The following is a 12,766-nucleotide window of genomic DNA, read 5'->3' as shown; positions in this document are numbered from 1 at the left end:
AAGGAAAGAGATGGAGAAGGGTGGAAGGAAGAACACACAAGGAAGGAAAAAGACAGCTTTACCATGTAGTCTGTAATAGTCTCCAACATGCTTATAACTTCAAAGTCTCTTCTGAGATTCATGCAATCTCTTAACTGTAATTCCATGTAAAATAAAGATAAAAAGTACATCACATTCTTCCCACAAATATGTCAAAGGATAAATCTTACCATTCCAAAAGGAGCATAGTAAGGAAATACTGGACCAAAGCCAAACAGAAAAGCAGCTGAGAAATCTCCAAACTCTGCATTCTGATGTGTGATGTCAAAGCACTCTTAAGATGTCTCATACTTTCAGCTTTGTTGACTGCAACACACTTCTTTTTGTTGGGGGGGGCTGGTTCCACTCCCCGTTAACTGCTCTCCTCAACAGTTTTACCACTGCACTGGTACTGCGAACATCTTGGGGTCTCCAAGTCAATCCAAGCTTCACCTTTATACCTTCATTTAAAGGCCTCTCTTGGTNTCCTTGCAAAGACATTGCTGACACATGCCAGACCTCAGAGGCTTTCTTGAGTTGAAAAGGTAGATCCTATAACCCCTTTCCTGTCCCTGAAGCCAGAATCACATGGCTGAAACTGCTAAGGTCTGCTGTTTGTGGGGGCTGAAACATGACTCACTTGATCAATCACAACTTCATCAGCTTTTTGTTTTCGGTAGTCTCCTTCACTGCATACATTTGGCTTTCCAGGAACTTACACTGCAGACCAGGCTGGACTTGAACTCTAAAATATTCCTGTCCTTTAAGGGTTTATGACATCATGCTCTACCCTAAGCATTTCTTCTTTCCTTTTCTCAAGTTGGAAGCTTAGCTGGTCACCACTCCTTTTATTCCATTTAATATCAGACCTCCCATAATCTCTTTACCTCCGTTAATACAAGATTTAGCTCCATTGCATTTCTTGTAGCCCCTTTTCAACTTGTCCTGTACAATTTTTAATTTTCCTTGCTTAGTTGGCTTATTTTTGTTATACATTTTCATAACAATAAGTACTAATAACCACACAATAAGTAAATTCTAGACTGTTTTGAGATTTCCTATACTAAGAGAATTAATAAAACAAAAAGACTTTACTTTAGCCTCAAGCTGACAATTTGGACAAGAGTAGAAAGCAGCCTCGTTTTTCAAGAAAATATCCTAAGAACCATCTATAGGCCACATATTCATATTCTCTGAAACCACATGAAACCAGGCCCCACCTTTCAAATCACACTCAGAACTTCACTCTTCTGATATCCTACTAAGATAGCCCACACATTAAGCCCTTCTTCCCTAATTCAGAATTCAAAAGTCCATATTTCTCCAAATAAAAGTAAGGTACACCAGTACCCCAGTCCTTGTATCCCACTTTTATCTTAGTTAGCTTTTTATTGCTGTGGAGAGACACCATGACCAAGGCAACTCTTATCAATGTAAACTTTTAATTGGGACTGGCTTACAATTTCCAGGTTCTGATCATTATCATGCTGGCAGGAAGCATGGCAGTGTGTAGGCAGACATATTGCTGGAGAAGAAGGTGAGATGTCTGTTTGAACTGCAGGCATCAGACAGAGACTGGGAATAACATGAGCATAGCTTGAGTACATTTAAGATGTCAAAACCTGGCTCCACAGTGACACACTTTCTTCAATAAGACCATACCTACTCCAACAAGGCCAAACTTCATAATAATGTCATTCACTATGTTTCAAGCATTCAAACACATGTATCTCTGGGGGCCATTACTATTCAAACTACCACAAATAGTGTTACTTTAATTTATTTAATGCCAACTACTTTTTCCAGACAGGGTTTCTCTGTGTAACACTAGCTGTCCTGGAACTTAATCTGTAGACCAGTCTGGCCTTGAACTCAGAAATCCTCCTCCCTCTAACTCCCGCGTGCTGGGATTAAAGGTGTGTGCCACCACTGTCCTGCCAATGCCTCCTTTTAATGATAGTTCTTAAATGCTTCAACCTCCTTTCTACCCATCTCAACCAGAGGTAGTAGAAAAGAAAGGATAAAGGGCAAATAGACCTGTTTAAAAATGATTCTTTGGAGCAAGTCCCATAGCTTTTGTCAGGAAATCACCTGTCCAGTTCCCAGGTCTGCAGGAGCAGATCAATCCACTCACAAATACTTCATGGTTATACCAGAAGTCCACTTCAGAAGTGTTGGTTTACCAGAGGCAGTGGCAATACATAGCAGGAACTGTCAGGACTTGGCCAAATCTGCATGAGTCATCAATTAGGTGAGACCAGGGCCAAGAGGAAAAGTAGGAGAAGGTCACATCTGAGCCTCTCACATCAATGTGAAGGACAGCAAAGACATGAGACCAAGAAGTGTATACCTATGCAAGCAAGCCAATCTCCTCCCACAGTCCATTGGGGCCTATTTATGCTCCCTCTAAACTTCATGTGTCCTCCATGCATCTTGCCTTGCCAGGTGTCTTGCCTCAGCATCTGAGTCTGACTTGGCTGTCATCAGTCTGCCAATCATCCTGAGTCTTAGGAAGAAGAAGTACCAGTACACCACCTGAAGTTTTTTGATGCCTTTCTCTCTTTGGAGTCCAAATAAATGTAGCTCAATTATACAATGAAAGTTGAACCAACTTTTTATATTTGGCCTTTGCTGCTTGTATTATGCTCCTTTGTTCCAAAAACTTCACAAGAATCTCTGTGTCCCTTCACATGTAAGACACTGAGGGAACCTGTCCCTAGTTGGCTTTGATTGGTAAATAAAGGCCCAGCACAGCACCAGAACTTTCTTCGTGTTTTTCTCTAAGGGTAACCAACAAGTGGAGCTCAGCTACATTATATAAGGCAGAAAATACATGTGTATAGTCAACAAAGAATCTTGGTCACCTGTCCTTTCACATGCTTTCTTTAGAACATCCTTTCATCTGTGTCTGCTTCAGTGAAAAGTTCCTTCATGAGTCTGCCTTAGCCTTTCACCTATGTTTGTTTCAGCACAACCTTCTTTCAGGTATTTGCCCAAGTATAACACCATCCAAAGTAATTGACCTACCAAAGCATCCTGAAGTTTCTAATTTAAATGGGGCTTGAAGGTGCAAAACGACTTATGGCCCAACTTTTGCTTTTCCATGAAAACCCCAAAGACACTAGAAAGGTTTCTGGTAGCATTATAACACAGTCAAACACTTTAATTCCAAAATTACCAAAGACAGGCTCTCTGCATGCCCATCTTCTTCTGTCCCATATCACATTTGCTCTTGCTCCACTGTACAACTACACGAACTCTGGACAGTAGATATATGTTCGTAGGGAAAGTAAGATATGTAAGAAGAGAGTGAAAGACCATGGAAAAGGAAATATGAAACTTGAAAAGTGAAAGACTATGGAAAAGAAAATGTCAAAATTATACAGTTTGCTTACTGGAAAAAGATGCTGGTTACTAATCCTGGTGAGTGTAAAGGACTTTGCTCCTTCTGGAAATGGCCAGACACAGTATCAGCAGTAGCCTAACCCAGTATTTCTATAACCTGGTTTCTGCACCCATGGAAGGGAAAACTGAGTTGATTTTCTTGCTGTGTGTTCTAGGACTTTGACTGTCTCTGCCCCATCAAGGTATCTGTGTTGATTTCAAAGAGAGCCTGAGCTACCTAAAAAAAAACCTGTCTCAATAAAGAAAAAGGGAAACTAAAAAAGATGCAGACCCGGTCCCTGCAGAACAGTTGTTTCTAAACATTGCTGAGCAAAGAGGAACATGGTGTCTTTGAAATATATTATGTCTAAGTATTTGACGAAGCCACCTCAGACAGTCAATGGGTTCTCCAAGGAGGGTGTGATATCCAAAAAGTACAAAAGACAATTAGACAACATTATAACTTGACTCCAGCCAATTCTGATGCCTAAGTAAGTTTATATTTTCCCAGTCTGCTTTTATACCATTTTAATGATGTGCAAGTAATAAGACAAGTTCTAGGTTAAGGAAATAGTAAGGTAATAAACAAAAGTACCAAGATCACTGTTTCCAGGGACATATCAAGATGAACAACATATCTGAGACTACTTTTCTNTCCTGGTCCAATGTAAAATTACTGCCAAGTTTCTAGAAGTGGTCCTAAGAGCTCTCCANAAGGATGTCTTCTGGACTTCTTTTCAGATTGCTTTTTTTTTCACCTTAATTTTAAAAAAATATGAGGGACAAGCAGTGTTACAAAACAAAACAGAATTTTTTTTCTTACTTGGTTTTAAGTTAGTCAGTGAGCAAAGATGTTCTCTATAGGACACTGAGAGGACTCTTAGTTTGAGTTTCCTACTCATACATTTGGGAAAAATTGAAATCAAACCCAAAACTTGGATGTGGCGGCTTCTTCCCTTGCACCATCTTCTTCTCCCATGGTCTTCTTCCAATCCAAATCCAATGAAACCTAAACCACATCTATGTCTCTTATGCTCAGTTATTGGCTTTTAGCATCTTTATTTATCAATCAGGAATAACTTGGGGGCAGAATCACAAGTCTACATGCAGACTCCAGTTCTTGGCTGAGTGGGGAGTCTACCCTTAGCATTACCATAGACAGCAAGACAAAACCTCAAAAATTCCCCTTTTTAGTCCAATAAATGACTCCTTTCTCATAGATATAAATTGAATAACATTATGAGAATTATGAAAATCATAAGGTATTTTATACACCTATAATGTCCAGTCTGTTATATTTGGCAATTTAGATAAAGTATTTTCTCATCTGTGCTAAATTAATGAGGATACAATTCTGTAGCTTCCCAGCATTCATTCCCCCTGTTGTATAAGGAGTAGCCAAGCAGCATCCAGTGTTCTCCTGTGGGTGTCTGCATCTGTCTGAGTCAGATGCTATTTGGAATTTCTCAGAGGACAGCTGTACTAGACTCGTGTCTGCAAGCAGATTAGAATATCATTAATAGTGTGAGTGACTGATACTTGCCCATGGGATGGATCTCAAATTTGACCCATTATTGGTTGGTCATTCCCTCAGTTTCTGCTCCATCTCCACATCACACCCATATCTCTGTTTTAAAAGTGTCTTAGTTAGGGTCTTACAGTTGTGAACAGACACCATGACCAAGGCAATTCTTATAAGGACATCACTGAATTGGGGCTGACTTACATGTTCAAAACTTCAGTCCATTATCATCAAAGTAGGAACATGGCAGCATTCAGGCAGACATGGTGCAGGAGTTGCTGAGAGTTCTATACCTTCATCTAAAGTCTGCTAGCACAATACTGGCTTCAAGGCAGCTAGGATGAAGTTCTTAAAGCCCATACCCACAATAACCCACCTACTCCAATAATACCACACATACTCCAACAGAGCGATACCTACTAATAGTGGCACCCCCTGGGCCAAGCATATACAAACCATCACAAAAAGTTATCCTCTTCATATATTAAAGAGCTCACACTGAAGGAGACCTTGAGATACTGGCTCTGCCTCCTTCAATGGGAGAAGATTTACTTTGGAGTAAGAACTTGAGTTCATGGAGTGTGTGACCTATAGAGACAGCTTAATGCCTGGCAGCAAAAATGACTGCCAAAGTTGCCTTTGTGATATAGCCATCACCCATATGTTGACATAAGCATGGAGATATAAGCTATGGGGGGACAGATATATATGAGGGGTCATTAGCCATAGTGCTCTTGTAATCTGCATAAATCCCTTTCAAGAGGTCTATCACTACAAGTCCTGTGACTGAAGCTTACTCACTCTTGGGAGCTGGTATGTATCATGTTGCAGAGTATTCAAAGCCTAACACGTAGGATTTCATGTATAATCCTTCAAGGATATCAGGTATAGAATAAGCACATTACAGCTTGCCACAAATATATCCATACACGATGTTTCATTAATAAAAACTCAGGGCCGCAATCCCAAGAAGGCTGTTATGGATAGCCCTGGGGTTAATTATATTTGATGTTAATTCTGTTCTTCTGTGAGGGGTTGGGAACAAAGATAGAGTCAGCACTTAGATGATTACCTGTATACCTGCTTCCCACCTGAATTTGTAAAATAAAGGAGAGCTGATCATTGGGAAGATAAAGGGAATGTGGAGCAGAAGGTGGGGGAAGAGAAAGAAGGATAAAAAGGAAGAGGACGAAGGTGCAGAGGAGGAGGAGAAGAAGAGGAGTACAAGCAAATCGTCTGGAGAAACTGCAAGTTATATGGAGTCACTTAATGTGGAAGATGGTAATGTAGCAGTAGATCTGCCCAATCTAAGCATGCAGCATGTATTTACATTAATTTTATTGTGTTTTCATTGCCTAGGCATATATGGGATGGAGATTTACTGCAACAGAAGGCTCTTAGTACTGTTCTGTGAGAGATGAGGGCACACAGCAGTCTCCAACCACCCCTAATTATTTCTTTTTAGGAAAATATTCAAATGTTTCTGCTACACAGGCCAGTGTCAGTTATTACTGTTCATGATGCTTTGCTCTGGCCAAAGTAGGAATCTCTTCCAAAGACTAGGAGCAGTGGCATTGGTCAAACTCTGGATTTATAACAGATAGAAGAAATCAGAGTCTTGTGATGGTTTTAAAAATAATTTCTTTTGTACTGAACCATTTATTTTATTAAACTTGCTTGAAGCAGAATTTCTGTACCCTCTACTGTGCATAAATTATAAAATGTGAGAGACTTGTTGATGTTGGTGGTAGTGGTTTTGTATTGTTTGTCAGGGTGACTATGTGTATCCCTGGCTGCCATGGAAGTTTCTCTGTTGACCAGGCTGGAATCCAGCTCAGAAATTTTTCTGCTTCTACCTCCCAAGTTCTGCAATTAAAGGCCTCCTCCACCACTGACCGGCATGGTAGGTGTTATTTAAAATATAAAACTAAGAAATCACTGTAGTCATGATAATGATCACTTTCACTGCTCCTAATGTGACCCCTTACAGTCACCCCTTTCCTAACTGCCCATCAGGGTGTTCATTGATTTGTTTTCCCCTTTCAGACGATCCTATAAATAAAATAATTATCATTGATTTGTGTACCACCATGAGGATTTTCCATTAATATAATTGTGGTATTGTGTGTTGTAAGGCAGTTTCTCCTGAGTCATTAGTCCAAGGATTTTTTGCTGCCTTCAGGTTGGGACTACAGTAAATAGTTTCTCTGTGCATTCATTCACCTGTTCCTCTCTTCTGTGTGTCAATGTTCAGGCATCAATGGCCTGCATGCCTCATTTCTACATGTGAGAATTTACCTGCTAGATATGATGGAACAAGAACGTCAACAACGAAGGAACATACTACCTACATGCATCAAGAGAAGGCACAAGGCACACATGTCATGACACAGAGCTATGTCAGACAGACTAGTGTTGAGTGGGAGACAGAAAAACATGAGGAAGAGGCCTCACCCTTTTCTTGGGGACTCCTTGGGCACAGGAAACTGTTCTTGGATTTACTGGTTTGAATAATCTCAACAGGTTTCAGATTCGGGACCATGCTTGGTCCTGGGTTGGTATTTTGGAAAAATACTGGATAGGGTCTTAAAAGGTGAAGATGTTCTGTTTTCTCAGAGTCATTGGTTTGCCTGTGAGAACTTTGTCACTGGGAAGGCCATTTGTCATTCCACAGGACAAGTCAGCCTTCTTTAGGAAACCCTAGGTGTTGTATTGTCACATCAGGAAACAGATGAACAGAGCAATGGCTCCATGCTTGTCAGTCTTACACACTAACCAATGTGTCTTGTTTGTATGACTTTCAGTCCCTCAGCCTGCTCAACCAACACTTGCTCTCTTCAATGAGTCTTCTCAATTTTTGCCACTATTATACAGAATAAGAGTTGTGTCACTATGTTGTATGCCCATTTTAACAAATGGAGTTCATCATTTTAGTTTACAGAACTTTCCAGTCCTCTCTTCCTTTTACTTGTTGGGTTACTGTTTTGTGTTTGAGTGTATAAGGGAGAGCAGGTATGCATATGCCACAGCATGCATGTAGAGATCAGAGGACAATCCTGAGCCATTGTTTAGTACAGGCCTCTGGCTTTCTGACATTGTGGAATGCAAGGCTAGCTGGTCTACAAATTTTGAGAATTTACCTGAGCCCTCCAATCTCTCAACAGGAGCACTAGGACTCTAGACACATGCAAACAAGTCTGGCTTTACATGTGTTCTGGGAGTCAAACTCAGGTTCCCAATAATGCACTGAATCACTCTACCCATTGAACCTTCTTCCAAGTGNTTCACTCTTTCCTCATGTTGGGCATTGACTCCTATCTCTTTCCTGATTGATTTTTTTTTGTATATTATTAAGTTCTGGGTTTCTTTTAAAGATTTATTTATGTTAGGAATATGAGTAAACTGTTGCTGACTTCACACACACCTCAAGTGGGTCACAGATGGTTTTGATCCTTCATGTGGTTGCTGGGAATTGAACTTGGGACCTTTGGAAGAGCAACCAGCATTCTTAACTCCTGAGTCATCACTTGAGCCCCTTGGTTTTGTTTTTGAAGTAGAGTCTCAGAGTGTAACCATAACTGTCTTAGAAACTGCTATATTGGTCAGGGTGTAACAAATGGTAAGTGTCACTATCAGACCAAGATTATCTGAGAAGCACACCCTTGTGATCTCTGCATTACTCTCCTGTTATAACTGGACACAAGGATTACATAATCTTGTGATAGAGCCCAGAGACTACACATGAGGTAAGTGTTTCTCCATTTCTTTTCTATCCTGACAACCTGGTGAATCCTGTGGCTACTTACATGCTATTTTTCCTCAGACAATCCCAGTCTCCAGAGTCTCACAGAGTGCCAGTAAACTGAGCATGGGAACGCATATCTATAATCCCAGCACACAGGAGGAAGAGGCTCATGGATCTCTGTGAGTTCCAGGCCAGCATGGTCTACACAGCAACACAAAAAGGAGACCAGAAAGGCTCTTTCATGTTCACCTGGCTAATCGGGAGCAGTCACACTTCTCTCAGTGACTACACAAGTCATTTCTCTCAGTATCTTCTGGATCCTCTGAAGACCTTGTTTAGCACATAGACACAGGTCACAGAAGAGAGCTGCAAGCATTTATTTGAATCAGTCTAAGAGACTGGATGATGAAAGAACAGGATCCGGAATCCAACTTCAGGAGAGAAAGAGAATAGGTCAGCACGATGGCACTTGGATCAGACATGTTGCAAAGATGGGTTGCCCAAAACACATTAACATCTATTGTCCTAATATCTTAAAAAGAAGGTCTATAAAGTTTCCTACAGTGCCACTACTATAGTATGCCTGGCATTCTAGGCTGGAATTCATGGCTTCCTGGAAAACAAAGAGACAGAGAAGGATAGTGTTGGCTATAGTCAAGGTACAGGACCTCAGCAGCATCCCCAACCACCCACAAAGAGACTGCTCCTCATGCACAGCAAAGAAAATCCCATGCAGTGATTAACATCTCCAGTAACAAATTCTGCCTCAAGGGAATTGGAGCCCACTCACTCCCTTCAGGAGGAAGCCTGAAAACCACCATAGTCAGGCAGGGAAGAAGTGGATAAGGTTCTGGAAAGCATAATGGGGGCTAGGTCTAGAGAGGGACAGTAGAGCTGAGTATGAGTTTGGTGATGCCTCCCACACCTGAGCACCTCTCTCTAGGCACATTGGCTATGTAGCCATGTTAAAAATATGTCCCCCATTTGGACTTGTTAGAGGAAAATCATTTTGGATAGCACTGTGGTTTTTTAAGACCTGATACTCAAGTAAAATACTTTGGAAAATAAGGTGAGACATGCACTGTTAAAAATGTAATTCTCTGCAATCTAGTTAAGCTTGAAACAATAGAGGACAGGAGACAACAGTGGTGAGGAACTGTAGTCACTCCCTGTGGTGGGGGTGGCATTTCAGACATGGTGGTAGGTTTTATTTTAGCAGAAATGATGCCATCAGAAATGGAATTCATCAAAGGCAGGGGAATAATAGACCCCAGAGATGTTCCAAAGAAGACACTGGTGAGAAATTTCAAGCATCTTAGAGTAGAGCTGTGAGTACCAAACCTGTGCAGAGGCCATCCCAAGGACTCCCCTGTTTCAACTATGGGTGAGAACCACATGTTTACCCAGCATGTGGGAGTGAGCTTCAGGATCACGCAAGGAACAGGATGGCTGTGTATAAGGCATGCTGCTTTACGTTTACTAGGGTGGGCAAGGGTTTCAGTTCTCAGTTGCAGGTCACCTGACATGTAGTAATGGTTGCATTTATTACTTGTACACAACCTTACAGCATTTGTTGCATGGGTGAGTTGAGGTAGGCAGAAAATTACCATAATTTTGGGTCCCATAAATTTGTAGCAGTCCTGGATTTTTTCAAAGGCCACCTTTTCTCCTGTAGTAGCATTGAATGCCTGGAGTTCTTGATGCAACACAAACCTTAATCCAGAGACAATACTTACATAACCTTTGAAGAAAGAAACACATTCTTCTGCTGCTAACACAAAGAGAAAAACACCCTTAAAAGACAATGGGATGGTCGAAGCAGGGGCTCAATGTTCCTTGCTGCATCTACAAATGTCTTAACTGACTTTTCTCATACTCAAACCCTCCCAAAGGCTTCAGCATCCCAGATACAACATGGTTTACATGACATACACAGATCTAGAAGAAAACCATCCATGAGTGGACAAACCTTGATATCTGACCTTCACATAAGCCAAACACTTGCCTCTGCTTCAACTGAGCATCTAAGTTCCCTTCATCATGAGTATCATCACCAGCACACCACTGACTCCACATCCCACAAACCCAACAGTTTTAACTCAGAGCAGAAAGCATCCACTGTGTTCTGCAGCTCCTTGCCAATGGCCTCCCGAGGACACCTAGGTCTGTCTCAGGGCCCCACTTATTTATCTCCATGGGACTGAGATGGTGTGAACAAGGGTACCACTCTCACTTATCTGGAAGCTCAGATCTCCAGTCACCAGCAAGCTGGGCAGAAGAAGTGTACCCTTCATGGTGAAGAGTGCTAAATGCTCGTCTCAAAACAGATCCTCGTCTTTATAAACCATTATAGGTCTGAGCCCAGCCACACCCATCCTAAAACAAGCCTCCAGGAGTTCCAAACACCTTTTGGGCAAGAACCTAGCACCTGTAGATCTCTTTTTAACTTGCATAGAGGCAGAAGCATGGAGGCTCCTCCCACTCTGAAGAATAAACAGCCTGAGACAGTCTGATGTCATCAGTTTCTGGAGAGAATTTGTTTGTACCTTTGCCAAAGAGGGTTTAGAGCTGATCTTTGCAAGCAGCCCAAGTGCTGAACAAAATGACCTGTGGTCCTGTTTTACTTGTCACCTTTGCTTCCTTGTCAAAGTCCTTATATATTTTTGATCTCATTGTCCAAGCTACTGAGACCTTTCTATTGGAAGGCTGAGGACAAGGAGGTACCATCTACCTCTCTGTGACACTCAGCCAGTGTAATCCCCAGCTCTTTGGCGGTGTGAATATCCTTGGGGTCTGATGATGCTTTTGTACCACACATTGTGCGTCACTCCACAGTAGCAAATTCCTGTTGTCATGTTCAACTTATCCACTCTCAGCTCTGTTAGGAACTATGTATTAAAGAGGTTTGAACAGTATTGTCCATCTGGTGAGAGCACTGGATGGTAGAGTGAGGTATTCAACCCTGAACATGAACTCTGCTGTCCACAATCCCTCAAGCTACTGTGAACTGCCTGACTGTAAATTATACTGCTCTACAGGCCACAGGATGTGCTGTGTGTATAGACTGTCTCAAGTTCAGAACAACATACTTACCCTAAGGAAGACATTTCCAGCACAGATATGATTGTCAGCTGTGTGTGGTAGTGCATATTTCTTAAGACAGGAAGTTCTTAAATTTAGGCTGACCCTGTTTGCAGTGTGCGATGGTTAATCTTGATGATCATTCTGACTGGATTGAATGTTGTCATAGAAACAAAGTTCTGAGTGGATGTTTTTAGGCTTGGTCAATTGAGGTGGGTAGACTTACTTTTATATGGAAGTGTGTAATATGGTTACATATAGGGTAGACAGAGGTAAACAAGCTGAGCAAAACCATTCATGCCTCTCTGCTTCCTGATTGTAGATGTGACTAACCACCTCAAGTTCCTTCACTGTGCCTAACTGACTGTGATGATCTGTATCTATTCAAACTGTGATTAGAAATGTTGCTTCTCACTAAACCATTTTGTCACTAGTTCCCTACAACCATGACAGAATAGTTTTTTAGCATGTGCAAAGCCCTAGTGTTATCTTACAGCATCACACACATAATCAGGAGCAACCAAAGACATAGCTCAGTGTGCAAATTGCTCCTTTTGCAAGAATAAAGTCCAGGGTTCAAATCTCTAGGACAATAAGACTGGTGGCATGCATGTATAAATCCATGTGAGCCTCAGGTTCAATAAGAGACTTGGTCTCAAAAAATCGTGTGAAAAGATGTTGAGATAGCTCAGTGATTAAAGGTGCAGTGATTGAAGGTGAAGACCTGAGTTCAAATCTCAGAAACCACCTGGTAGAGGAAGAGAATTAACTCCTCCAAATTGTTGTCTTACCTTCACATGCACACGCATACACACACATGTATGCACACACACACACACACACACACACACACATCTTAGTACCACTGTCCATACACAGGCTCATACACAAGTACAGAAACACATGAACAGACATCTAGAATATTCTGTCGAAACTGGCATGAGAAAGCATGAATAGGCTCCTAATTGACAAATATAAAATAATTTGAACAAAAAACTAAACAACATGATATTGGA

The 12,766-nt window shown here is 41.4% G+C and overlaps 1 pseudogene; it reads right to left on the bottom strand.

Moving 5' to 3' along the window:
• Window positions 1-11,487, bottom strand: part of LOC110288759 — a 19,726-nt pseudogene extending 8,239 nt beyond the window's left edge.
• Between the last annotated feature and the right edge of the window lie 1,279 nt (window positions 11,488-12,766).

Source organism: Mus caroli, unplaced genomic scaffold (genome assembly GCF_900094665.2).
Source record: "Mus caroli unplaced genomic scaffold, CAROLI_EIJ_v1.1 scaffold_9768_1, whole genome shotgun sequence".
NCBI lineage: Eukaryota > Metazoa > Chordata > Mammalia > Rodentia > Muridae > Mus > Mus caroli.
The sequence above is the reverse complement of the archived record's forward strand: the minus strand, read 5'-3'. Positions and strand labels throughout refer to the sequence as shown.